Consider the following 24,600-nt stretch of genomic DNA (forward strand, 5'->3'; position numbering starts at 1 on the left):
TCGGGTCGCCCAGATTCGCCTCTCTCACTCGGGTCACGCGCCCAGCCAACGTCCGCAGAAGACTTCCGATAAACACCGAGCCTGCTCTGGGGGGACAAAGACAGAAGGGCGTCCGCCTTCCGAGAGCCCTCACCTGGGTGAGGACTCAAGATGTGCCCTTCTGACAGTGATTACCTCCAGAGAACCAGGACCCCCGTGGGAAGGGTCCTGCCAAGCTCGGGTCACCCAGATTCGCCTCTCTCATTCGGGTCACGCGCCCAGCCAATGTCCACAGCGGATTTCCGACAAATTTTCACTGAAAATTCAACTTTGTGCCCATGAACCAGACACTTTACCCACACTTGGGTCTCTATCTTGGGGTACTTTACAACATATTGACGACCCATGAGGTTGAAGTAGGGAAAATGTGAGATTTTTTTTTTTTTACAAAATCGGGATTGTCTCAAAATTTTTCTAAAAATGTCTAAGGAAGTGTCCTTGACATAACACCTGAGATTTTTCCCTTTCTGAATGTATGACACAACAGGATTCGAACCCGAGACGCCAGCTCGGCAAGGCCGCAGCGCTAACAAGTGAGCCACCGTGCTTTGACTGGGATCGATGGATCCAGTTAGTACCCAATCCGTTACAGATATGACTGATCGACAGCCGTGTAGGTGCCACCCCCTGGGGCTGAGTCATCCCCCGTGATGCCGTATAGGCGATTATGGCAGGTGGATCCGGTCAGGTGCCACCCCTGGGGCTGAGTCATCCCCCGTGATGCCGTATAGGTGATTACAGCAGGTGGATCAGGTGAGGGATATATCATCAACCCTACGGATGTTTAGCGACCGTGGAGGTGCCACCCCCTGGGCTGACTCAACCCCCGTGGTGACCTATATCAGAGTACGGCAAAACACATCCGGTTAATTTCAATCACCTCAGCTGGCGTCTTTCACCTGCGTGGCTGACTCGCGCGGAGGAAAATCATTTGCCACAGTTCAAGACACAGAGAAACACGGCACTTTAATAAACTATTACGAGACGCTCTGTTTGACTGCGGGAAACCCTTCGCAATGGAGCGGTGAGTAGAAGACATTTGTCGGCCACGTAGAGACACATGAATGTACCTTGTAGTGGAGTTGTACACTTGCTGGCAAGGTGACCGGTTTTATTGCTTGTGTCTCCCCCGCAGGCACCCACGGACACCACTTACATGCCCCGTGTGCCACAGGGTAACCAAATATATATCCACACATCTGAGAAGGGTATGCCTGAGGTCACACGGTGATTCGGAGATAAAAACCGCCATAGCCTCCGCAAAGTATCAACTTCGCTGTATCGCCAACAAGGGGACAACAATCCAATTCAGTGAGCTCAAGCCCCTCCAATCCTTGGAGGAGACTGTAGCCTTCTTAGAAGGTCGCGGCTTTTTGATAGAAAACAAGCCTAGGTTTGAGTCACAAATCACACCACTGACCTGTGAAGGGCCCGCTCAGGTACCAACTGACAATCCGGAGCTCCGCCCAGGCTCCATGCCAGAGCTAGATTCAGATGTGATGGATGTGCCTTTCCTTTTACGGCCGGGAGACAGTCTGGAGGGAGACCCGTGCCCCCCGCCAGAGCTAGATTCAGATGAGATGGATGTGCCTTTCCTTTTACGGCCAGTAGACAGTCGGGAGGGAGACCCATGCCCCACGCCAAAGCTAGATTCGGATGAGATGGATGTGCCTTTCCTTTTACGGCCGGTAGACAGTCGGGAGGGAGACCCGTGCCCTGAGCCTGACCACACAGGGAGCATTTCTGACCGCATAGGCAATGAGGAGGTCATGGATGGCAGCAATTTAAGTATCCAGAAAAGGGAATGGAAAGACAAAAACCGCACGGCTACCAAGGCCGCCGGATTGTACAAGCGTCACTCATTGAATCACCCCATGTTAAAGGGGTTCCACTCGTACCTAACAGTTACCCATGGGGTCCCAAACTGTCAACAGGAGGTATCAAACGTAGCACGGTTTCTATTTTTTGTGAACCCAAAATCTGTAACTCTGGAGTACCTCGTAAAACCAAACCAGGTTAATAATTTTTTTCAACAACTTGGAAAACTCCATCTATCGAGCCAGACCTCCCTCAAAATGTTGAAGCATATACGGAGATTTACCATGTATCAGATGAGGGCTACCAAACTGAGACTAGAGAATCCTCAACTTTATAAGGCATGCGAAGTGTTCATGAATTTTACAACAGACCTTCAGAAATCATTGTACAAGGGAGCCTGCCGAGAGTCTGTAAGTAAAAGGTACACCGTTCAAAAGAGCCAATATTCAGCGCATTGTTACCAAACCTTGGATGTTGGTTAATTGCCTTTATTTTTCCCCACAGGTACGATCTATTGATGAAGCCATCAAAGTCACCCAAGGACTGCCAGATTATACTGGAGGAGGCAAGGCCAACATTTCTAGCTAGCATCGAGGCTGTGACAGATGGCGGATCAGAAGTAGATCGCCGGGAAGTGGTACTGTACCTCGAGGCCCTTCTGATTCTAAAACATCTCCAAAGACCAGGTGTTGTTCGTAACATGACGGTAAGTCGTCGGGCCCTGTGGGTCAGCGGTATTTGCTGAACTGGTTCAATATTTTTCCACCTTTTTTTTTCACATCGTAGGTTTCAGAGTGGAATGAGAGGATCCATCACACGTACCAAGGAAGACGCAAGACAATTGTGGGTGTGAAGACTCACAAGTGCTCCACCTCTCAGGTAGCAACTTTTGTACTTTCAGAGGAAGAGGAATCGGTAAGCTTTTCTCAAAGCCAGGGAACCCAGGCAACCCCACTCATTGTGGGGAGCAAAACACTCTCTTGTCCCCATGTAAAACCTTTTGGAGGGGTGCCCCCAGACTGGAGAGTAACATATATATATTTTTTTTCTTTTTCAGTGGTTCAATGCGTATGCGGAATATGTCAGACCGGTCTTTACCTTTGGCCGAAAGATTATCACAAACTTTTTCGTGACGTGTACCGGGAAGGTCATAAAAAATCCATCCATGAGACTCAGACGATACCATTCAAGGTAAGGTAGCCACAAGTCAAGTGACCCACAGCCATAAGTAGCAACCAGTACTAACAATGTGCTTTCCTCCGTAGCTACAACCTCCCAAACATCACCAGCCACCTTGTACGGCGGATTTGCGAGACATGGACTTTGTCACAATACACAGATTGCGAAAAGCGCTTGTTTGCACGCTACTTGGCACATACAAACGATGTGGCCGAGAGAGTTTACCGGGAGAAGACCCTGACCGATATGTGCCGTGCCCAAGAGCTAGTGTTCAACGCAGGAAATCATGAGGACGCAAAAATTATGTCGCCAGTAATGGCATCAACCAGTGAATTGGATAACGAGGTGGTAGACCTCACGGAAAGTGATACCGAGTCATCCGATTCTACTGAGGAGTATAGTCTCAAGAATATTCGGCTCATCCCAATCAGGAGAACAAAGCCCTTGTGAATATGTCAATTTTTATCTGACATTAATAAAATTATTCAAATGTACATTCATCTTTGCCTCTTTGACTTGCCTCACTTTTCTCCCACTTTGGGGACCCTTTCGGGGTACTCTGCAACATATTGAAGCCCCTCTTGGGTGGGGGGTAAGGGGAAATGTGATTTTTTTTTTTCTCAGAAAATTGCCCAAAATTTTCCAAGTGTCAAGGACTCTTCCAGAAAAGCTTCCCCAGGCTTCTGGAAGTGTCCTCGGTACACCTCCAGCGGTTTCCCCCTGCCTGGAAGTCTGACACATGTCTGAAATTTTCAAAGTGTGAAAGTATGGTTTTTCACCCAAAATTCAACTTTCCGCCCATGAACCACAGACTTCACCCACACTTAGGTCACTGTCTTGGGGTACACCTCCAGTGCTATGTCACGGTCATCACTGTTGTCACAAAAAATTGACTTTTGTTTAGGCCAAGCAATTTGAGGACGGCACGGCAGCCAGCAGCCCGTACGGTACAGGGGTTGATCAGACCCCCGTACGTCCGGTTGTGGTCTCCGTGCCCCGAAGGGGTTCCCGCTTCTCGCCTGCACCAGGCACGGCAGCCAGCAGACCGTACGGTCCAGGGGTGGGTCAGACCCCCGTACGTCCGGTTGTAGTCTCCGTGCCCCGAAGGGGTTCTCGCTTCTCGCCTGCGGCAGGCACAGCAGCCCGTACGGTCCAGGGGTTGATCAGGCCCCTGTACGTCTGCCCGTGGTCTCCGTGAGTCTTTCGCCCCTATACCCAGGGACCACACCTATGGCCATTTAGCTCAGTTGGTTAGAGCGTGGTGCTAATAACACCAAGGTCGTGGGTTCGATCCCCGTACGGGCCAAGCACATCTACAAACGCCCCTATACCCAGATGACCAATTTGCACATCAGGGTCGCTGCGGACCTCCACCAGAGTTTCCTCTGGCTTCGTCCTGCCCAGGCATAGCTCACCATCTTTCGGGTCCTATCGCGCACTCATGCTCCACCTCCCCGACAGAGGCGGGCCGATGGTGCACCCGCCGTGTCAACCCCCCGGAGCGGGCGGCGGGATCCCACCTCGGCTGGAGCGCCCCGGCCTTCACCTTCATTGCGCCACAGGGTTTCACGTCGCAACGGGGGGAGTGACGATGGTAAACCCCATCAGGTGGGCCCAGGGCAGGTGAGTCTGGCCTTGGGGGGACGTAAGGGATAAAGGAGAAGAGACCATCAGGGCACGGAGCCTCAGGCCTCCCTCGTTGTCACCCTTGCGAGGGGACCCCAGCTGCGCCATGGAGGCGATAGATGGAGGGGCAACCCTCAGACAGGCATAGCCCCGGGAGCACCCCGGGGCCGCAAGGTGCGTTCGAAGTGTCGATGATCAATGTGTCCTGCAATTCACACTTAATTCTCGCAGCTAGCTGCGTTCTTCGACGCGCGCGCCGAGTGATCCACCGTTAAGAGTCGCGCTTTCTGGTTTGGGGACACTCGGAGGCGCCCCCCTTTTCACTCTCGTGTCAGCCGGCCGCAAAAGACTGGGATGCTTTGGAGGGTTGTTTTCAAATCTCGGCCCTGTTGCCCGGGCGCTCGGCCTCCCCGTCCCTCCCTCCAGCGGGGAGGAGAACAAAGGAGGGCTCGAGGCTTCTCAACCTACCGCCCAGACCCACATACCCCGGGGAGGGGTGTGTGAGCGCACAGGAGAATGGTACCCGGGACGGCCTTTCGCGTACGCGGGGGGCTTCTTATTTTTCCTCGGCAGGCAGCGGCAGGGCAACAATCGTCGGCGCGAGGCCGGGCGTCTTTTTCCTGGGCGACGGAGCGAGAGGGGCTCCCCGCACCCTCCCGACGTCGCCCGCCCGCTGTCCTCACGTGCCCTCACCGTCCCCACCCTGCGGAGCGCCCTGGCGAAGCAGAAAGAGACCTACCACCGCCCCCATCACGTTCGGTACCCTTCGGGGATTTGGCGGGCGGCTGGCCTCCTGATCTGCACCTCATCGGTATTTTTCACTCGCCCATTAAAGATCCTTCCACAGGTTCATCTAGGGAAACCTTGTTACGACTTTTACTGTCTCTAGATAGTCAAGTTCGATCGTCTTCTCGGCTCTCCACCATGGGTCTTGGCCGAACCCGGCGGGGCCGATCCAAGGACCTCACTAAACCATCCAATCGGTAGTAGCGACGGGCAGTGTGTACAAAGGCCAGGGACTTAATCAATCGAGGGAGAGAAGCCAGATAGGAAGCCCCGCAGCGGGAAGGGCACCCGGAGGAAGGGAAATCCTCCTCGTCGTCCGTGCCGGCAGGCGGGCATCCCGGGGCGTCACCTTCCGGAGGAAAACAGGAGCCTGAACGGCGAGTGCAGTGCCACTGGGGAGATCGTGCACGCTGTACGGTGCGAGGCGGCCGATGCGGAGGGTGTCTGGAAAAAAACCCACCTTGCACGGAGAGGGCGAGGTGACTGGCCTCCGGAGGACACCACGGCTCCCCTGCCTCGTGACCCACCGCTCCCGGGGCGACACACAGAGTCGCTGCTGGGGAGAGGGGCCAGGGCGGTGGGGGGCCTATGCGGCGCCACCATCTGGCTTAGACCCGGCCTCCCAATCGGAGGGCATCTGTTGTAAAAACCACCCCTTGCACGGGGAGGGCCGTAGGTGACTGGCCTTCGGAGGACGCCACGGCCACCCTGCCTCGTGACCCACCGCTCCCGGGGCGACACACAGAGTCGCTGCTGGGGAGAGGGGCCAGGGCGGTGGGGGGCCTATGCGGGGCCTCCGTCTGGCTTAGACCTGCCTCCGCCACGGGGGGTCCTCGACCCACCGGCGGACGGGCGCGAGGAGTGGGAGAGGGGGGCTGGCCGTCAGGGTCCACCGCGGCTCAGGCGCAGAGCCCGCCAGCGACGCGGAGGTCGCACGGGGGGCGCAGTTGGCCTGGCCGTGTCGGCGTCGCCCTATGGCGTAGTCCCTCGTCCCGGGCTCTTGCCCGTAACCTCAAAGGAGCCCCAACCGAGCGGCGTCTCCCCCCCAAAGCCGTGCCTCCGCTGTTGAGAACAGAAGAAGCCCGGGGCGGCAGTTCGCCGGGTACTCCCCTTCGCCAAAACTCTTTTTGCCCCACTCGTCTCTCCCTTTTCCATCCTCCCTTCTCGCTCTGGGGCGTCCGCTTGGTCTCTCTCTCTCTCTCTCGCTCTCTCCCTCTCGCGCTCCCTTCCGAGCCGCCTCGGAGGACGTCGGACGAGCGGGGAAGGCGACGGCGTTCGGCCGGGCACACCACGCGGTGAGAACCCACTCCGCCTGCCTCCCCACGCGTCTGTCATCCCCCCACTATCGTAGGGGCTCGGGAAAAGACTGGAGAACGCGGAGCTCGGCGGTGGCGTGGAAGCGCCACCCACCGCCGCCGCTCTCGCCGATGCCCACCGCGGAGGCCGCCCATCGGACGCTGGGTGGGGGTCGGCACGGGCCTCCGCGGGCGAGCTGCGCATCTGGAAGTCAAAGGGCCGCCCTCGGAGAAGATCGTTGTGCTACCCCGCGCGGGGAGCGATTCGGACGACGGGCCCCCACGCCGAGGTGGGTGGGCGCCCCGCCATTCGCCCGCGCGGGTCGTCGGACCCCTGCCGTACCACAGTTCGGGTCAAACTCCCCCTCTGCACGGCAGCCACCGTCCTGCGAACGGGAGGCGACTGCCGGCGTGCACGCCCAAGGATGCGTGCCTGAATCCCGGGGGGGTAAAAGAGGAAGGAGACCGCCCGCCTTAGACCGACGCGGGCTCCAAAGCCCGGGCCGAGCGAGCGGCACCACCTCCCCACCCGGGAGCGCTGAGCCAAATCGATCGGAGGAAGAGCCGGTGGGGGGCATGGGTGAGAAACCCCACCCGCTGCCATCCTTCCCCTCGGGGAGACGGGGAAGAAACATGCCCGATAGTCCTGGAGGTCCCTCTCCGACACGCTACGGGCGCCCTCGAGACGGAATCCGGGTCACAGTGCGATTCTCTCATAGGTCTCCCCGGTGGCGTGGAAGCGGGAGACATCCGACACAGAGAAACGCCAAGCCTGCTCTGAGGGGACCGAGTCAGGGGGTGCAATCCGCCCTCCTGGAGCCCTCCTCGGGACGAAGACTCCAGATCTGCCTCCCTTCTGACATCCGTCACCCTCGGAGAACCAGAACACGCTTGGGGAGGGTCCGTTCAGGCTCAGGCGACCCGGGAAACGCGTCTCTGACTTGGGGCAGACGACCGGCAAGAGTCCCCCTGGAGCCGCGGAAGCCTGGTGTCGACGCGAGGGCGGACTTCCATGCAAACAGGGGGGTACTCGCCAAACCGCCTACCCGACTTGAGGAACCACGAAAACATCGGAAATCAGTCGGGCCCGAGAGGTACCCCTCTCTCCTATATCCTGCAGCTGGTGTGCAAAAGTGGGTATTTGCATGGCGAAACACCGACCCACACTTTAAGGGAGCGAAGCCGAAAAGTGTCCGACTTCCTGGAGCTGTGCGGCGGATCCGGCGGCCAGAAATTCCTCATTCCGGTTCTATTTTTTTTTTTTTCGATTTTGCGAAATTTGGCGGCCAGGCGGCGTAGCTGGGGCCTGGACTAGCCCGAAACACCTGGAGCCGGCGAGCGGAACGAATTTCCCAACGTTCTGCGGCTCCCGGAAGCCAAAAACGCATCGCCGAAAAATTTCAAAGTCCCAAGGACTCGTTCTTGAAAATCGATCCGGGGGCCATGGAAGTGTCCTCGGTACAGCTTCAGAGCATTCCCCCCGCCTGGAAGTCTGAAAGTTCTATGTTTGTTCTAAGTGGAAAATCGCGTTTTTTTCAGTGTTCCACCCATCAGACCCAAACTTTGCCCACGCTTAGGTCTCTGTCTCGGGGTGCTTTACAACATATTGACGCCCCTTTAGGGTGGAAGTAGGGGAAAGGGGTCATTTTTCACAAAATCGGAAATTTCTCAAAATAATTCTAAGTGTCAAGGACACTTTTGGAAAATCTTCCCCAGGCTCCTGGAAGCCTCCTCGGTACGCCTCCTGCGGTTTCTCCCTGCCTGGAAGTCTGACACCTGTCTGAAATTTTTAGAGTATGAAAACGCGGTTTTTCACCCAAAATTCGACTTTGCGCCCATGACCCGCAAACTTCACCCACAGTTAGGTCACTGCCTTGGGGTACCTCACATCATATTGACGCCCCCCAGGCGTGGAAGTAGGGGAAACGTGTCAATTTTCACAAAATCGTGATTTTCTCAAAATATTTCTAAGTGTCAAGGACTCTTTTGGATAATCTTCCCCAGGCTCCTGGAAGCCTCCTCGGTACGCCTCCTGCGGTTTCTCCCTGCCTGGAAGTCTGACACCTGTCTGAAATTTTTAGAGTATGAAAATGCGGTTTTTCACCCAAAATTCGACTTTGCGCCCATGACCCGCAAACTTCACCCACAGTTAGGTCACTGCCTTGGGGTACCTCACATCATATTGACGCCCCCCTGGCGTGGAAGTAGGGGAAACGTGTCAATTTTCACAAAATCGTGATTTTCTGAAAATATTTCTAAGTGTCAAGGACACTTTTGGATAATCTTCCCCAGGCTCCTGGAAGCCTCCTCGGTACGCCTCCTGCGGTTTCTCCCTGCCTGGAAGCCTGACACTTGTCTGAAATTTTTAGAGTATGAAAACGCGGTTTTTCACCCAAAATTCGACTTTGCGCCCATGACCCGCAAACTTCACCCACAGTTAGGTCACTGCCTTGGGGTACCTCACATCATATTGACGCCCCCCTGGCGTGGAAGTAGGGGAAACGTGTCAATTTTCACAAAATCGTGATTTTCTGAAAATATTTCTAAGTGTCAAGGACTCTTTTGGATAATCTTCCCCAGGCTCCTGGAAGCCTCCTCGGTACGCCTCCTGCGGTTTCTCCCTGCCTGGAAGCCTGACACTTGTCTGAAATTTTTAGAGTATGAAAATGCGGTTTTTCACCCAAAATTCGACTTTGCGCCCATGACTCGCAAACTTCACCCACATTTGGGCGACTGTCCTGGGGTACCTCACAACATATTGACGCCCCCCTGGCGTGGAAGTAGGGGAAACGTGTCAATTTTCACAAAATCGTGATTTTCTCAAAATATTTCTAAGTGTCAAGGACACTTTTGGAAAATCTTCCCCAGGCTCCTGGAAGCCTCCTCGGTACGCCTCCTGCGGTTTCTCCCTGCCTGGAAGCCTGACACTTGTCTGAAATTTTTAGAGTATGAAAATGCGGTTTTTCACCCAAAATTCGACTTTGCGCCCATGACCCGCAAACTTCACCCACAGTTAGGTCACTGCCTTGGGGTACCTCACATCATATTGACGCCCCCCTGGCGTGGAAGTAGGGGAAACGTGTCAATTTTCACAAAATCGTGATTTTCTGAAAATATTTCTAAGTGTCAAGGACTCTTTTGGATAATCTTCCCCAGGCTCCTGGAAGCCTCCTCGGTACGCCTCCTGCGGTTTCTCCCTGCCTGGAAGCCTGACACTTGTCTGAAATTTTTAGAGTATGAAAATGCGGTTTTTCACCCAAAATTCGACTTTGCGCCCATGACCCGCAAACTTCACCCACAGTTAGGTCACTGCCTTGGGGTACCTCACATCATATTGACGCCCCCCTGGCGTGGAAGTAGGGGAAACGTGTCAATTTTCACAAAATCGTGATTTTCTGAAAATATTTCTAAGTGTCAAGGACACTTTTGGATAATCTTCCCCAGGCTCCTGGAAGCCTCCTCGGTACGCCTCCTGCGGTTTCTCCCTGCCTGGAAGCCTGACACTTGTCTGAAATTTTTAGAGTATGAAAATGCGGTTTTTCACCCAAAATTCGACTTTGCGCCCATGACCCGCAAACTTCACCCACAGTTAGGTCACTGCCTTGGGGTACCTCACATCATATTGACGCCCCCCTGGCGTGGAAGTAGGGGAAACGTGTCAATTTTCACAAAATCGTGATTTTCTCAAAATATTTCTAAGTGTCAAGGACACTTTTGGATAATCTTCCCCAGGCTCCTGGAAGCCTCCTCGGTACGCCTCCTGCGGTTTCCCCCTGCCTGGAAGTCTGACACTTGTCTGAAATTTTTAGCGCATGAAAACGCGGTTTTTCACCCAAAATTCGACTTTGCGCCCGTGACTCGCAAACTTCACCCACATTTAGGCGACTGTCCTGGGGTACCTCACAACATATTGACGCCCCCCTGGCGTGGAAGTAGGGGAAACGTGTCAATTTTCACAAAATCGTGATTTTCTGAAAATATTTCTAAGTGTCAAGGACACTTTTGGATAATCTTCCCCAGGCTCCTGGAAGCCTCCTCGGTACGCCTCCTGCGGTTTCCCCCTGCCTGGAAGTCTGACACTTGTCTGAAATTTTTAGAGTATGAAAACGCGGTTTTTCACCCAAAATTCGACTTTGCGCCCATGACCCGCAAACTTCACCCACATTTGGGCGACTGTCCTGGGGTACCTCACAACATATTGATGCCCCCCTGGCGTGGAAGTAGGGGAAACGTGTCAATTTTCACAAAATCGTGATTTTCTGAAAATATTTCTAAGTGTCAAGGACACTTTTGGAAAATCTTCCCCAGGCTCCTGGAAGCCTCCTCGGTACGCCTCCTGCGGTTTCTCCCTGCCTGGAAGTCTGACACTTGTCTGAAATTTTTAGAGTATGAAAACGCGGTTTTTCACCCAAAATTCGACTTTGCGCCCGTGACTCGCAAACTTCACCCACATTTAGGCGACTGTCCTGGGGTACCTCACAACATATTGACGCCCCCCTGGCGTGGAAGTAGGGGAAACGTGTCAATTTTCACAAAATCGTGATTTTTTTCAAAATATTTCTAAGTGTCAAGGACACTTTTGGAAAATCTTCCCCAGGCTCCTGGAAGCCTCCTCGGTACGCCTCCTGCGGTTTTCCCCCGCCTGGAAGTCTGACATTTTTTACAGTGCGAAAATACGGTTTTTCGCTCAAAATTAAACTTTCCGCCCATGGAACGCACACTGTGCCCCCACCTTGGAGAGTCGCTATGGCGTACTCAGGGTGACTATTAAGCCCACAGACAACCTCCACAGGCCGACTATTAAGCCCCCTCCGTCTTCCGCAGGGCCGACTATTAAGCCCTCCACCGACTTCCGCAGGGCCGACTATTAAGCCCCCCTCCGACTTCCACAGGGCCGACTATTAAGCCCCCCTACGGAGTCCACTCAGCCAGCGACTGAAACGTGGTGAGCGGGGTGTGCGCATCCCGGCCGCGCCCAAAGTGCTTCGCCGCGGTCATGGCTGTCGCCACCGAAAACGGCAAATGTTTGTTTCGGCCAAGCTGCAAGGATACATCTCGGAACACAAAAACCAAACCGGTGGGGACATCCTACAGAGAAACACCGAGCCTGCTCTGGGGGGACAAAGACAGAAGGGCGTCCGCCTTCCGAGAGCCCTCACCTGGGTGAGGACCCAAGATGTGCCCTTCTGACAGTGATTACCTCCAGAGAACCAGGACCCCCCGTGGGAAGGGTCCTGCCAAGCTCGGGTCACCCAGATTCGCCTCTCTCACTCGGGTCACGCGCCCAGCCAACGTCCGCAGAAGACTTCCGATAAACACCGAGCCTGCTCTGGGGGGACAAAGACAGAAGGGCGTCCGCCTTCCGAGAGCCCTCACCTGGGTGAGGACCCAAGATGTGCCCTTCTGACAGTGATTACCTCCAGAGAACCAGGACCCCCCGTGGGAAGGGTCCTGCCAAGCTCGGGTCACCCAGATTCGCCTCTCTCACTCGGGTCACGCGCCCAGCCAACGTCCGCAGAAGACTTCCGATAAACACCGAGCCTGCTCTGGGGGGACAAAGACAGAAGGGCGTCCGCCTTCCGAGAGCCCTCACCTGGGTGAGGACCCAAGATGTGCCCTTCTGACAGTGATTACCTCCAGAGAACCAGGACCCCCCGTGGGAAGGGTCCTGCCAAGCTCGGGTCACCCAGATTCGCCTCTCTCACTCGGGTCACGCGCCCAGCCAACGTCCGCAGAAGACTTCCGATAAACACCGAGCCTGCTCTGGGGGGACAAAGACAGAAGGGCGTCCGCCTTCCGAGAGCCCTCACCTGGGTGAGGACCCAAGATGTGCCCTTCTGACAGTGATTACCTCCAGAGAACCAGGACCCCCCGTGGGAAGGGTCCTGCCAAGCTCGGGTCACCCAGATTCGCCTCTCTCACTCGGGTCACGCGCCCAGCCAACGTCCGCAGAAGACTTCCGATAAACACCGAGCCTGCTCTGGGGGGACAAAGACAGAAGGGCGTCCGCCTTCCGAGAGCCCTCACCTGGGTGAGGACTCAAGATGTGCCCTTCTGACAGTGATTACCTCCAGAGAACCAGGACCCCCGTGGGAAGGGTCCTGCCAAGCTCGGGTCGCCCAGATTCGCCTCTCTCACTCGGGTCACGCGCCCAGCCAACGTCCGCAGAAGACTTCCGATAAACACCGAGCCTGCTCTGGGGGGACAAAGACAGAAGGGCGTCCGCCTTCCGAGAGCCCTCACCTGGGTGAGGACCCAAGATGTGCCCTTCTGACAGTGATTACCTCCAGAGAACCAGGACCCCCCGTGGGAAGGGTCCTGCCAAGCTCGGGTCACCCAGATTCGCCTCTCTCACTCGGGTCACGCGCCCAGCCAACGTCCGCAGAAGACTTCCGATAAACACCGAGCCTGCTCTGGGGGGACAAAGACAGAAGGGCGTCCGCCTTCCGAGAGCCCTCACCTGGGTGAGGACTCAAGATGTGCCCTTCTGACAGTGATTACCTCCAGAGAACCAGGACCCCCGTGGGAAGGGTCCTGCCAAGCTCGGGTCGCCCAGATTCGCCTCTCTCACTCGGGTCACGCGCCCAGCCAACGTCCGCAGAAGACTTCCGATAAACACCGAGCCTGCTCTGGGGGGACAAAGACAGAAGGGCGTCCGCCTTCCGAGAGCCCTCACCTGGGTGAGGACTCAAGATGTGCCCTTCTGACAGTGATTACCTCCAGAGAACCAGGACCCCCGTGGGAAGGGTCCTGCCAAGCTCGGGTCGCCCAGATTCGCCTCTCTCACTCGGTTCACGCGCCCAGCCAACGTCCGCAGAAGACTTCCGATAAACACCGAGCCTGCTCTGGGGGGACAAAGACAGAAGGGCGTCCGCCTTCCGAGAGCCCTCACCTGGGTGAGGACTCAAGATGTGCCCTTCTGACAGTGATTACCTCCAGAGAACCAGGACCCCCGTGGGAAGGGTCCTGCCAAGCTCGGGTCGCCCAGATTCGCCTCTCTCACTCGGGTCACGCGCCCAGCCAACGTCCGCAGAAGACTTCCGATAAACACCGAGCCTGCTCTGGGGGGACAAAGACAGAAGGGCGTCCGCCTTCCGAGAGCCCTCACCTGGGTGAGGACTCAAGATGTGCCCTTCTGACAGTGATTACCTCCAGAGAACCAGGACCCCCGTGGGAAGGGTCCTGCCAAGCTCGGGTCACCCAGATTCGCCTCTCTCATTCGGGTCACGCGCCCAGCCAATGTCCACAGCGGATTTCCGACAAATTTTCACTGAAAATTCAACTTTGTGCCCATGAACCAGACACTTTACCCACACTTGGGTCTCTATCTTGGGGTACTTTACAACATATTGACGACCCATGAGGTTGAAGTAGGGAAAATGTGAGATTTTTTTTTTTTTACAAAATCGGGATTGTCTCAAAATTTTTCTAAAAATGTCTAAGGAAGTGTCCTTGACATAACACCTGAGATTTTTCCCTTTCTGAATGTATGACACAACAGGATTCGAACCCGAGACGCCAGCTCGGCAAGGCCGCAGCGCTAACAAGTGAGCCACCGTGCTTTGACTGGGATCGATGGATCCAGTTAGTACCCAATCCGTTACAGATATGACTGATCGACAGCCGTGTAGGTGCCACCCCCTGGGGCTGAGTCATCCCCCGTGATGCCGTATAGGCGATTATGGCAGGTGGATCCGGTCAGGTGCCACCCCTGGGGCTGAGTCATCCCCCGTGATGCCGTATAGGTGATTACAGCAGGTGGATCAGGTGAGGGATATATCATCAACCCTACGGATGTTTAGCGACCGTGGAGGTGCCACCCCCTGGGCTGACTCAACCCCCGTGGTGACCTATATCAGAGTACGGCAAAACACATCCGGTTAATTTCAATCACCTCAGCTGGCGTCTTTCACCTGCGTGGCTGACTCGCGCGGAGGAAAATCATTTGCCACAGTTCAAGACACAGAGAAACACGGCACTTTAATAAACTATTACGAGACGCTCTGTTTGACTGCGGGAAACCCTTCGCAATGGAGCGGTGAGTAGAAGACATTTGTCGGCCACGTAGAGACACATGAATGTACCTTGTAGTGGAGTTGTACACTTGCTGGCAAGGTGACCGGTTTTATTGCTTGTGTCTCCCCCGCAGGCACCCACGGACACCACTTACATGCCCCGTGTGCCACAGGGTAACCAAATATATATCCACACATCTGAGAAGGGTATGCCTGAGGTCACACGGTGATTCGGAGATAAAAACCGCCATAGCCTCCGCAAAGTATCAACTTCGCTGTATCGCCAACAAGGGGACAACAATCCAATTCAGTGAGCTCAAGCCCCTCCAATCCTTGGAGGAGACTGTAGCCTTCTTAGAAGGTCGCGGCTTTTTGATAGAAAACAAGCCTAGGTTTGAGTCACAAATCACACCACTGACCTGTGAAGGGCCCGCTCAGGTACCAACTGACAATCCGGAGCTCCGCCCAGGCTCCATGCCAGAGCTAGATTCAGATGTGATGGATGTGCCTTTCCTTTTACGGCCGGGAGACAGTCTGGAGGGAGACCCGTGCCCCCCGCCAGAGCTAGATTCAGATGAGATGGATGTGCCTTTCCTTTTACGGCCAGTAGACAGTCGGGAGGGAGACCCATGCCCCACGCCAAAGCTAGATTCGGATGAGATGGATGTGCCTTTCCTTTTACGGCCGGTAGACAGTCGGGAGGGAGACCCGTGCCCTGAGCCTGACCACACAGGGAGCATTTCTGACCGCATAGGCAATGAGGAGGTCATGGATGGCAGCAATTTAAGTATCCAGAAAAGGGAATGGAAAGACAAAAACCGCACGGCTACCAAGGCCGCCGGATTGTACAAGCGTCACTCATTGAATCACCCCATGTTAAAGGGGTTCCACTCGTACCTAACAGTTACCCATGGGGTCCCAAACTGTCAACAGGAGGTATCAAACGTAGCACGGTTTCTATTTTTTGTGAACCCAAAATCTGTAACTCTGGAGTACCTCGTAAAACCAAACCAGGTTAATAATTTTTTTCAACAACTTGGAAAACTCCATCTATCGAGCCAGACCTCCCTCAAAATGTTGAAGCATATACGGAGATTTACCATGTATCAGATGAGGGCTACCAAACTGAGACTAGAGAATCCTCAACTTTATAAGGCATGCGAAGTGTTCATGAATTTTACAACAGACCTTCAGAAATCATTGTACAAGGGAGCCTGCCGAGAGTCTGTAAGTAAAAGGTACACCGTTCAAAAGAGCCAATATTCAGCGCATTGTTACCAAACCTTGGATGTTGGTTAATTGCCTTTATTTTTCCCCACAGGTACGATCTATTGATGAAGCCATCAAAGTCACCCAAGGACTGCCAGATTATACTGGAGGAGGCAAGGCCAACATTTCTAGCTAGCATCGAGGCTGTGACAGATGGCGGATCAGAAGTAGATCGCCGGGAAGTGGTACTGTACCTCGAGGCCCTTCTGATTCTAAAACATCTCCAAAGACCAGGTGTTGTTCGTAACATGACGGTAAGTCGTCGGGCCCTGTGGGTCAGCGGTATTTGCTGAACCGGTTCAATATTTTTCCACCTTTTTTTTTCACATCGTAGGTTTCAGAGTGGAATGAGAGGATCCATCACACGTACCAAGGAAGACGCAAGACAATTGTGGGTGTGAAGACTCACAAGTGCTCCACCTCTCAGGTAGCAACTTTTGTACTTTCAGAGGAAGAGGAATCGGTAAGCTTTTCTCAAAGCCAGGGAACCCAGGCAACCCCACTCATTGTGGGGAGCAAAACACTCTCTTGTCCCCATGTAAAACCTTTTGGAGGGGTGCCCCCAGACTGGAGAGTAACATATATATTTTTTTTTTCTTTTTCAGTGGTTCAATGCGTATGCGGAATATGTCAGACCGGTCTTTACCTTTGGCCGAAAGATTATCACAAACTTTTTCGTGACGTGTACCGGGAAGGTCATAAAAAATCCATCCATGAGACTCAGACGATACCATTCAAGGTAAGGTAGCCACAAGTCAAGTGACCCACAGCCATAAGTAGCAACCAGTACTAACAATGTGCTTTCCTCCGTAGCTACAACCTCCCAAACATCACCAGCCACCTTGTACGGCGGATTTGCGAGACATGGACTTTGTCACAATACACAGATTGCGAAAAGCGCTTGTTTGCACGCTACTTGGCACATACAAACGATGTGGCCGAGAGAGTTTACCGGGAGAAGACCCTGACCGATATGTGCCGTGCCCAAGAGCTAGTGTTCAACGCAGGAAATCATGAGGACGCAAAAATTATGTCGCCAGTAATGGCATCAACCAGTGAATTGGATAACGAGGTGGTAGACCTCACGGAAAGTGATACCGAGTCATCCGATTCTACTGAGGAGTATAGTCTCAAGAATATTCGGCTCATCCCAATCAGGAGAACAAAGCCCTTGTGAATATGTCAATTTTTATCTGACATTAATAAAATTATTCAAATGTACATTCATCTTTGCCTCTTTGACTTGCCTCACTTTTCTCCCACTTTGGGGACCCTTTCGGGGTACTCTGCAACATATTGAAGCCCCTCTTGGGTGGGGGGTAAGGGGAAATGTGATTTTTTTTTTTCTCAGAAAATTGCCCAAAATTTTCCAAGTGTCAAGGACTCTTCCAGAAAAGCTTCCCCAGGCTTCTGGAAGTGTCCTCGGTACACCTCCAGCGGTTTCCCCCTGCCTGGAAGTCTGACACATGTCTGAAATTTTCAAAGTGTGAAAGTATGGTTTTTCACCCAAAATTCAACTTTCCGCCCATGAACCACAGACTTCACCCACACTTAGGTCACTGTCTTGGGGTACACCTCCAGTGCTATGTCACGGTCATCACTGTTGTCACAAAAAATTGACTTTTGTTTAGGCCAAGCAATTTGAGGACGGCACGGCAGCCAGCAGCCCGTACGGTACAGGGGTTGATCAGACCCCCGTACGTCCGGTTGTGGTCTCCGTGCCCCGAAGGGGTTCCCGCTTCTCGCCTGCACCAGGCACGGCAGCCAGCAGACCGTACGGTCCAGGGGTGGGTCAGACCCCCGTACGTCCGGTTGTAGTCTCCGTGCCCCGAAGGGGTTCTCGCTTCTCGCCTGCGGCAGGCACAGCAGCCCGTACGGTCCAGGGGTTGATCAGGCCCCTGTACGTCTGCCCGTGGTCTCCGTGAGTCTTTCGCCCCTATACCCAGGGACCACACCTATGGCCATTTAGCTCAGTTGGTTAGAGCGTGGTGCTAATAACACCAAGGTCGTGGGTTCGATCCCCGTACGGGCCAAGCACATCTACAAACGCCCCTATACCCAGATGACCAATTTGCACATCAGGGTCGCTGCGGACCTCCACCAGAGTTTCCTCTGGCTTCGTCCTGCCCAGGCATAGCTCACCATCTTTCGGGTCCTATCGCGCACTCATGCTCCACCTCCCCGACAGAGGCGGGCCGATGGTGCACCCGCCGTGTCAACCCCCCGGAGCGGGCGGCGGGATCCCACCTCGGCTGGAGCGCCCCGGCCTTCACCTTCATTGCGCCACAGGGTTTCACGTCGCAACGGGGGGAGTGACGATGGTAAACCCCATCAGGTGGGCCCAGGGCAGGTGAGTCTGGCCTTGGGGGGACGTAAGGGATAAAGGAGAAGAGACCATCAGGGCACGGAGCCTCAGGCCTCCCTCGTTGTCACCCTTGCGAGGGGACCCCAGCTGCGCCATGGAGGCGATAGATGGAGGGGCAACCCTCAGACAGGCATAGCCCCGGGAGCACCCCGGGGCCGCAAGGTGCGTTCGAAGTGTCGATGATCAATGTGTCCTGCAATTCACACTTAATTCTCGCAGCTAGCTGCGTTCTTCGACGCGCGCGCCGAGTGATCCACCGTTAAGAGTCGCGCTTTCTGGTTTGGGGACACTCGGAGGCGCCCCCCTTTTCACTCTCGTGTCAGCCGGCCGCAAAAGACTGGGATGCTTTGGAGGGTTGTTTTCAAATCTCGGCCCTGTTGCCCGGGCGCTCGGCCTCCCCGTCCCTCCCTCCAGCGGGGAGGAGAACAAAGGAGGGCTCGAGGCTTCTCAACCTACCGCCCAGACCCACATACCCCGGGGAGGGGTGTGTGAGCGCACAGGAGAATGGTACCCGGGACGGCCTTTCGCGTACGCGGGGGGCTTCTTATTTTTCCTCGGCAGGCAGCGGCAGGGCAACAATCGTCGGCGCGAGGCCGGGCGTCTTTTTCCTGGGCGACGGAGCGAGAGGGGCTCCCCGCACCCTCCCGACGTCGCCCGCCCGCTGTCCTTACGTGCCCTCACCGTCCCCACCCTGCGGAGCGCCCTGGCGAAGCAGAAAGAGACCTACCACCGCCCCCATCACGTTCGGTACCCTTCGGGGATTTGGCGGGCGGCTGGCCTCCTGATCTGCACCTCATCGGTATTTTTCACTCGCCCATTAAAGATCCTTCCACAGGTTCATCTAGGGAAACCTTGTTACGACTTTTACTGTCTCTAGATAGTCAAGTTCGATCGTCTTCTCGGCTCTCCACCATGGGTCTTGGCCGAACCCGGCGGGGCCGATCCAAGGACCTCACTAAACCATCCAATCGGTAGTAGCGACGGGCAGTGTGTACAAAGGCCAGGGACTTAATCAATCGAGGGAGAGAAGCCAGATAGGAAGCCCCGCAGCGGGAAGGGCACCCGGAGGAAGGGAAATCCTCCTCGTCGTCCGTGCCGGCAGGCGGGCATCCCGGGGCGTCACCTTCCGGAGGAAAACAGGAGCCTGAACGGCGAGTGCAGTGCCACTGGGGAGATCGTGCACGCTGTACGGTGCGAGGCGGCCGATGCGGAGGGTGTCTGGAAAAAAACCCACCTTGCACGGAGAGGGCGAGGTGACTGGCCTCCGGAGGACACCACGGCTCCCCTGCCTCGTGACCCACCGCTCCCGGGGCGACACACAGAGTCGCTGCTGGGGAGAGGGGCCAGGGCGGTGGGGGGCCTATGCGGCGCCACCATCTGGCTTAGACCCGGCCTCCCAATCGGAGGGCATCTGTTGTAAAAACCACCCCTTGCACGGGGAGGGCCGTAGGTGACTGGCCTTCGGAGGACGCCACGGCCACCCTGCCTCGTGACCCACCGCTCCCGGGGCGACACACAGAGTCGCTGCTGGGGAGAGGGGCCAGGGCGGTGGGGGGCCTATGCGGGGCCTCCGTCTGGCTTAGACCTGCCTCCGCCACGGGGGGTCCTCGACCCACCGGCGGACGGGCGCGAGGAGTGGGAGAGGGGGGCTGGCCGTCGGGGTCCACCGCGGCTCAGGCGCAGAGCCCGCCAGCGACGCGGAGGTCGCACGGGGGGCGCAGTTGGCCTGGCCGTGTCGGCGTCGCCCTATGGCGTAGTCCCTCGTCCCGGGCTCTTGCCCGTAACCTCAAAGGAGCCCCAACCGAGCGGCGTCTCCCCCCCAAAGCCGTGCCTCCGCTGTTGAGAACAGAAGAAGCCCGGGGCGGCAGTTCGCCGGGTACTCCCCTTCGCCAAAACTCTTTTTGCCCCACTCGTCTCTCCCTTTTCCATCCTCCCTTCTCGCTCTGGGGCGTCCGCTTGGTCTCTCTCTCTCTCTCTCGCTCTCTCCCTCTCGCGCTCCCTTCCGAGCCGCCTCGGAGGACGTCGGACGAGCGGGGAAGGCGACGGCGTTCGGCCGGGCACACCACGCGGTGAGAACCCACTCCGCCTGCCTCCCCACGCGTCTGTCATCCCCCCACTATCGTAGGGGCTCGGGAAAAGACTGGAGAACGCGGAGCTCGGCGGTGGCGTGGAAGCGCCACCCACCGCCGCCGCTCTCGCCGATGCCCACCGCGGAGGCCGCCCATCGGACGCTGGGTGGGGGTCGGCACGGGCCTCCGCGGGCGAGCTGCGCATCTGGAAGTCAAAGGGCCGCCCTCGGAGAAGATCGTTGTGCTACCCCGCGCGGGGAGCGATTCGGACGACGGGCCCCCACGCCGAGGTGGGTGGGCGCCCCGCCATTCGCCCGCGCGGGTCGTCGGACCCCTGCCGTACCACAGTTCGGGTCAAACTCCCCCTCTGCACGGCAGCCACCGTCCTGCGAACGGGAGGCGACTGCCGGCGTGCACGCCCAAGGATGCGTGCCTGAATCCCGGGGGGGTAAAAGAGGAAGGAGACCGCCCGCCTTAGACCGACGCGGGCTCCAAAGCCCGGGCCGAGCGAGCGGCACCACCTCCCCACCCGGGAGCGCTGAGCCAAATCGATCGGAGGAAGAGCCGGTGGGGGGCATGGGTGAGAAACCCCACCCGCTGCCATCCTTCCCCTCGGGGAGACGGGGAAGAAACATGCCCGATAGTCCTGGAGGTCCCTCTCCGACACGCTACGGGCGCCCTCGAGACGGAATCCGGGTCACAGTGCGATTCTCTCATAGGTCTCCCCGGTGGCGTGGAAGCGGGAGACATCCGACACAGAGAAACGCCAAGCCTGCTCTGAGGGGACCGAGTCAGGGGGTGCAATCCGCCCTCCTGGAGCCCTCCTCGGGACGAAGACTCCAGATCTGCCTCCCTTCTGACATCCGTCACCCTCGGAGAACCAGAACACGCTTGGGGAGGGTCCGTTCAGGCTCAGGCGACCCGGGAAACGCGTCTCTGACTTGGGGCAGACGACCGGCAAGAGTCCCCCTGGAGCCGCGGAAGCCTGGTGTCGACGCGAGGGCGGACTTCCATGCAAACAGGGGGGTACTCGCCAAACCGCCTACCCGACTTGAGGAACCACGAAAACATCGGAAATCAGTCGGGCCCGAGAGGTACCCCTCTCTCCTATATCCTGCAGCTGGTGTGCAAAAGTGGGTATTTGCATGGCGAAACACCGACCCACACTTTAAGGGAGCGAAGCCGAAAAGTGTCCGACTTCCTGGAGCTGTGCGGCGGATCCGGCGGCCAGAAATTCCTCATTCCGGTTCTATTTTTTTTTTTTTCGATTTTGCGAAATTTGGCGGCCAGGCGGCGTAGCTGGGGCCTGGACTAGCCCGAAACACCTGGAGCCGGCGAGCGGAACGAATTTCCCAACGTTCTGCGGCTCCCGGAAGCCAAAAACGCATCGCCGAAAAATTTCAAAGTCCCAAGGACTCGTTCTTGAAAATCGATCCGGGGGCCATGGAAGTGTCCTCGGTACAGCTTCAGAGCATTCCCCCCGCCTGGAAGTCTGAAAGTTCTATGTTTGTTCTAAGTGGAAAATCGCGTTTTTTTCAGTGTTCCACCCATCAGACCCAAACTTTGCCCACGCTTAGGTCTCTGTCTCGGGGTGCTTTACAACATATTGACGCCCCTTTAGGGTGGAAGTAGGGGAAAGGGGTCATTTTTCACAAAATCGGAAATTTCTCAAAATAATTCTAAGTGTCAAGGACACTTTTGGAAAATCTTCCCCAGGCTCCTGGAAGCCTCCTCGGTACGCCTCCTGCGGTTTCTCCCTGCCTGGAAGTCTGACACTTGTCTGAAATTTTTAGAGTATGAAAACGCGGTTTTTCACCCAAAATTCGACTTTGCGCCCATGACCCGCAAACTTCACCCACAGTTAGGTCACTGCCTTGGGGTACCTCACATCATATTGACGCCCCCCAGGCGTGGAAGTAGGGGAAACGTGTCAATTTTCACAAAATCGTGATTTTCTCAAAATATTTCTAAGTGTCAAGGACTCTTTTGGATAATCTTCCCCAGGCTCCTGGAAGCCTCCTCGGTACGCCTCCTGCGGTTTCTCCCTGCCTGGAAGTCTGACACCTGTCTGAAATTTTTAGAGTATGAAAATGCGGTTTTTCACCCAAAATTCGACTTTGCGCCCATGACCCGCAAACTTCACCCACAGTTAGGTCACTGCCTTGGGGTACCTCACATCATATTGACGCCCCCCTGGCGTGGAAGTAGGGGAAACGTGTCAATTTTCACAAAATCGTGATTTTCTGAAAATATTTCTAAGTGTCAAGGACACTTTTGGATAATCTTCCCCAGGCTCCTGGAAGCCTCCTCGGTACGCCTCCTGCGGTTTCTCCCTGCCTGGAAGCCTGACACTTGTCTGAAATTTTTAGAGTATGAAAACGCGGTTTTTCACCCAAAATTCGACTTTGCGCCCATGACCCGCAAACTTCACCCACAGTTAGGTCACTGCCTTGGGGTACCTCACATCATATTGACGCCCCCCTGGCGTGGAAGTAGGGGAAACGTGTCAATTTTCACAAAATCGTGATTTTCTGAAAATATTTCTAAGTGTCAAGGACTCTTTTGGATAATCTTCCCCAGGCTCCTGGAAGCCTCCTCGGTACGCCTCCTGCGGTTTCTCCCTGCCTGGAAGCCTGACACTTGTCTGAAATTTTTAGAGTATGAAAATGCGGTTTTTCACCCAAAATTCGACTTTGCGCCCATGACTCGCAAACTTCACCCACATTTGGGCGACTGTCCTGGGGTACCTCACAACATATTGACGCCCCCCTGGCGTGGAAGTAGGGGAAACGTGTCAATTTTCACAAAATCGTGATTTTCTCAAAATATTTCTAAGTGTCAAGGACACTTTTGGAAAATCTTCCCCAGGCTCCTGGAAGCCTCCTCGGTACGCCTCCTGCGGTTTCTCCCTGCCTGGAAGCCTGACACTTGTCTGAAATTTTTAGAGTATGAAAATGCGGTTTTTCACCCAAAATTCGACTTTGCGCCCATGACCCGCAAACTTCACCCACAGTTAGGTCACTGCCTTGGGGTACCTCACATCATATTGACGCCCCCCTGGCGTGGAAGTAGGGGAAACGTGTCAATTTTCACAAAATCGTGATTTTCTCAAAATATTTCTAAGTGTCAAGGACACTTTTGGAAAATCTTCCCCAGGCTCCTGGAAGCCTCCTCGGTACGCCTCCTGCGGTTTCTCCCTGCCTGGAAGTCTGACACTTGTCTGAAATTTTTAGAGTATGAAAACGCGGTTTTTCACCCAAAATTCGACTTTGCGCCCATGACCCGCAAACTTCACCCACAGTTAGGTCACTGCCTTGGGGTACCTCACATCATATTGACGCCCCCCAGGCGTGGAAGTAGGGGAAACGTGTCAATTTTCACAAAATCGTGATTTTCTCAAAATATTTCTAAGTGTCAAGGACTCTTTTGGATAATCTTCCCCAGGCTCCTGGAAGCCTCCTCGGTACGCCTCCTGCGGTTTCTCCCTGCCTGGAAGTCTGACACCTGTCTGAAATTTTTAGAGTATGAAAATGCGGTTTTTCACCCAAAATTCGACTTTGCGCCCATGACCCGCAAACTTCACCCACAGTTAGGTCACTGCCTTGGGGTACCTCACATCATATTGACGCCCCCCTGGCGTGGAAGTAGGGGAAACGTGTCAATTTTCACAAAATCGTGATTTTCTGAAAATATTTCTAAGTGTCAAGGACACTTTTGGATAATCTTCCCCAGGCTCCTGGAAGCCTCCTCGGTACGCCTCCTGCGGTTTCTCCCTGCCTGGAAGCCTGACACTTGTCTGAAATTTTTAGAGTATGAAAACGCGGTTTTTCACCCAAAATTCGACTTTGCGCCCATGACCCGCAAACTTCACCCACAGTTAGGTCACTGCCTTGGGGTACCTCACATCATATTGACGCCCCCCTGGCGTGGAAGTAGGGGAAACGTGTCAATTTTCACAAAATCGTGATTTTCTGAAAATATTTCTAAGTGTCAAGGACTCTTTTGGATAATCTTCCCCAGGCTCCTGGAAGCCTCCTCGGTACGCCTCCTGCGGTTTCTCCCTGCCTGGAAGCCTGACACTTGTCTGAAATTTTTAGAGTATGAAAATGCGGTTTTTCACCCAAAATTCGACTTTGCGC

The 24,600-nt window shown here is 55.3% G+C and overlaps 2 non-coding genes across 2 annotated transcripts; both read right to left on the minus strand.

The window, feature by feature from the left end:
- Nucleotides 1-4,790: 4,790 nt before the first annotated feature.
- Nucleotides 4,791-4,942, minus strand: LOC138649873 (5.8S ribosomal RNA). The gene has a single exon (XR_011315381.1). It is a non-coding gene; the product is annotated as a 5.8S ribosomal RNA (ribosomal RNA).
- Nucleotides 4,943-18,508: 13,566 nt separating this feature from the next.
- On the minus strand, nucleotides 18,509-18,660 carry LOC138649874 (5.8S ribosomal RNA). Its single transcript, XR_011315382.1, has one exon. It is a non-coding gene; the product is annotated as a 5.8S ribosomal RNA (ribosomal RNA).
- Between the last annotated feature and the right edge of the window lie 5,940 nt (nucleotides 18,661-24,600).

Source organism: Ranitomeya imitator, chromosome 9, assembly GCF_032444005.1.
Source record: "Ranitomeya imitator isolate aRanImi1 chromosome 9, aRanImi1.pri, whole genome shotgun sequence".
Taxonomy (NCBI): domain Eukaryota; kingdom Metazoa; phylum Chordata; class Amphibia; order Anura; family Dendrobatidae; genus Ranitomeya; species Ranitomeya imitator.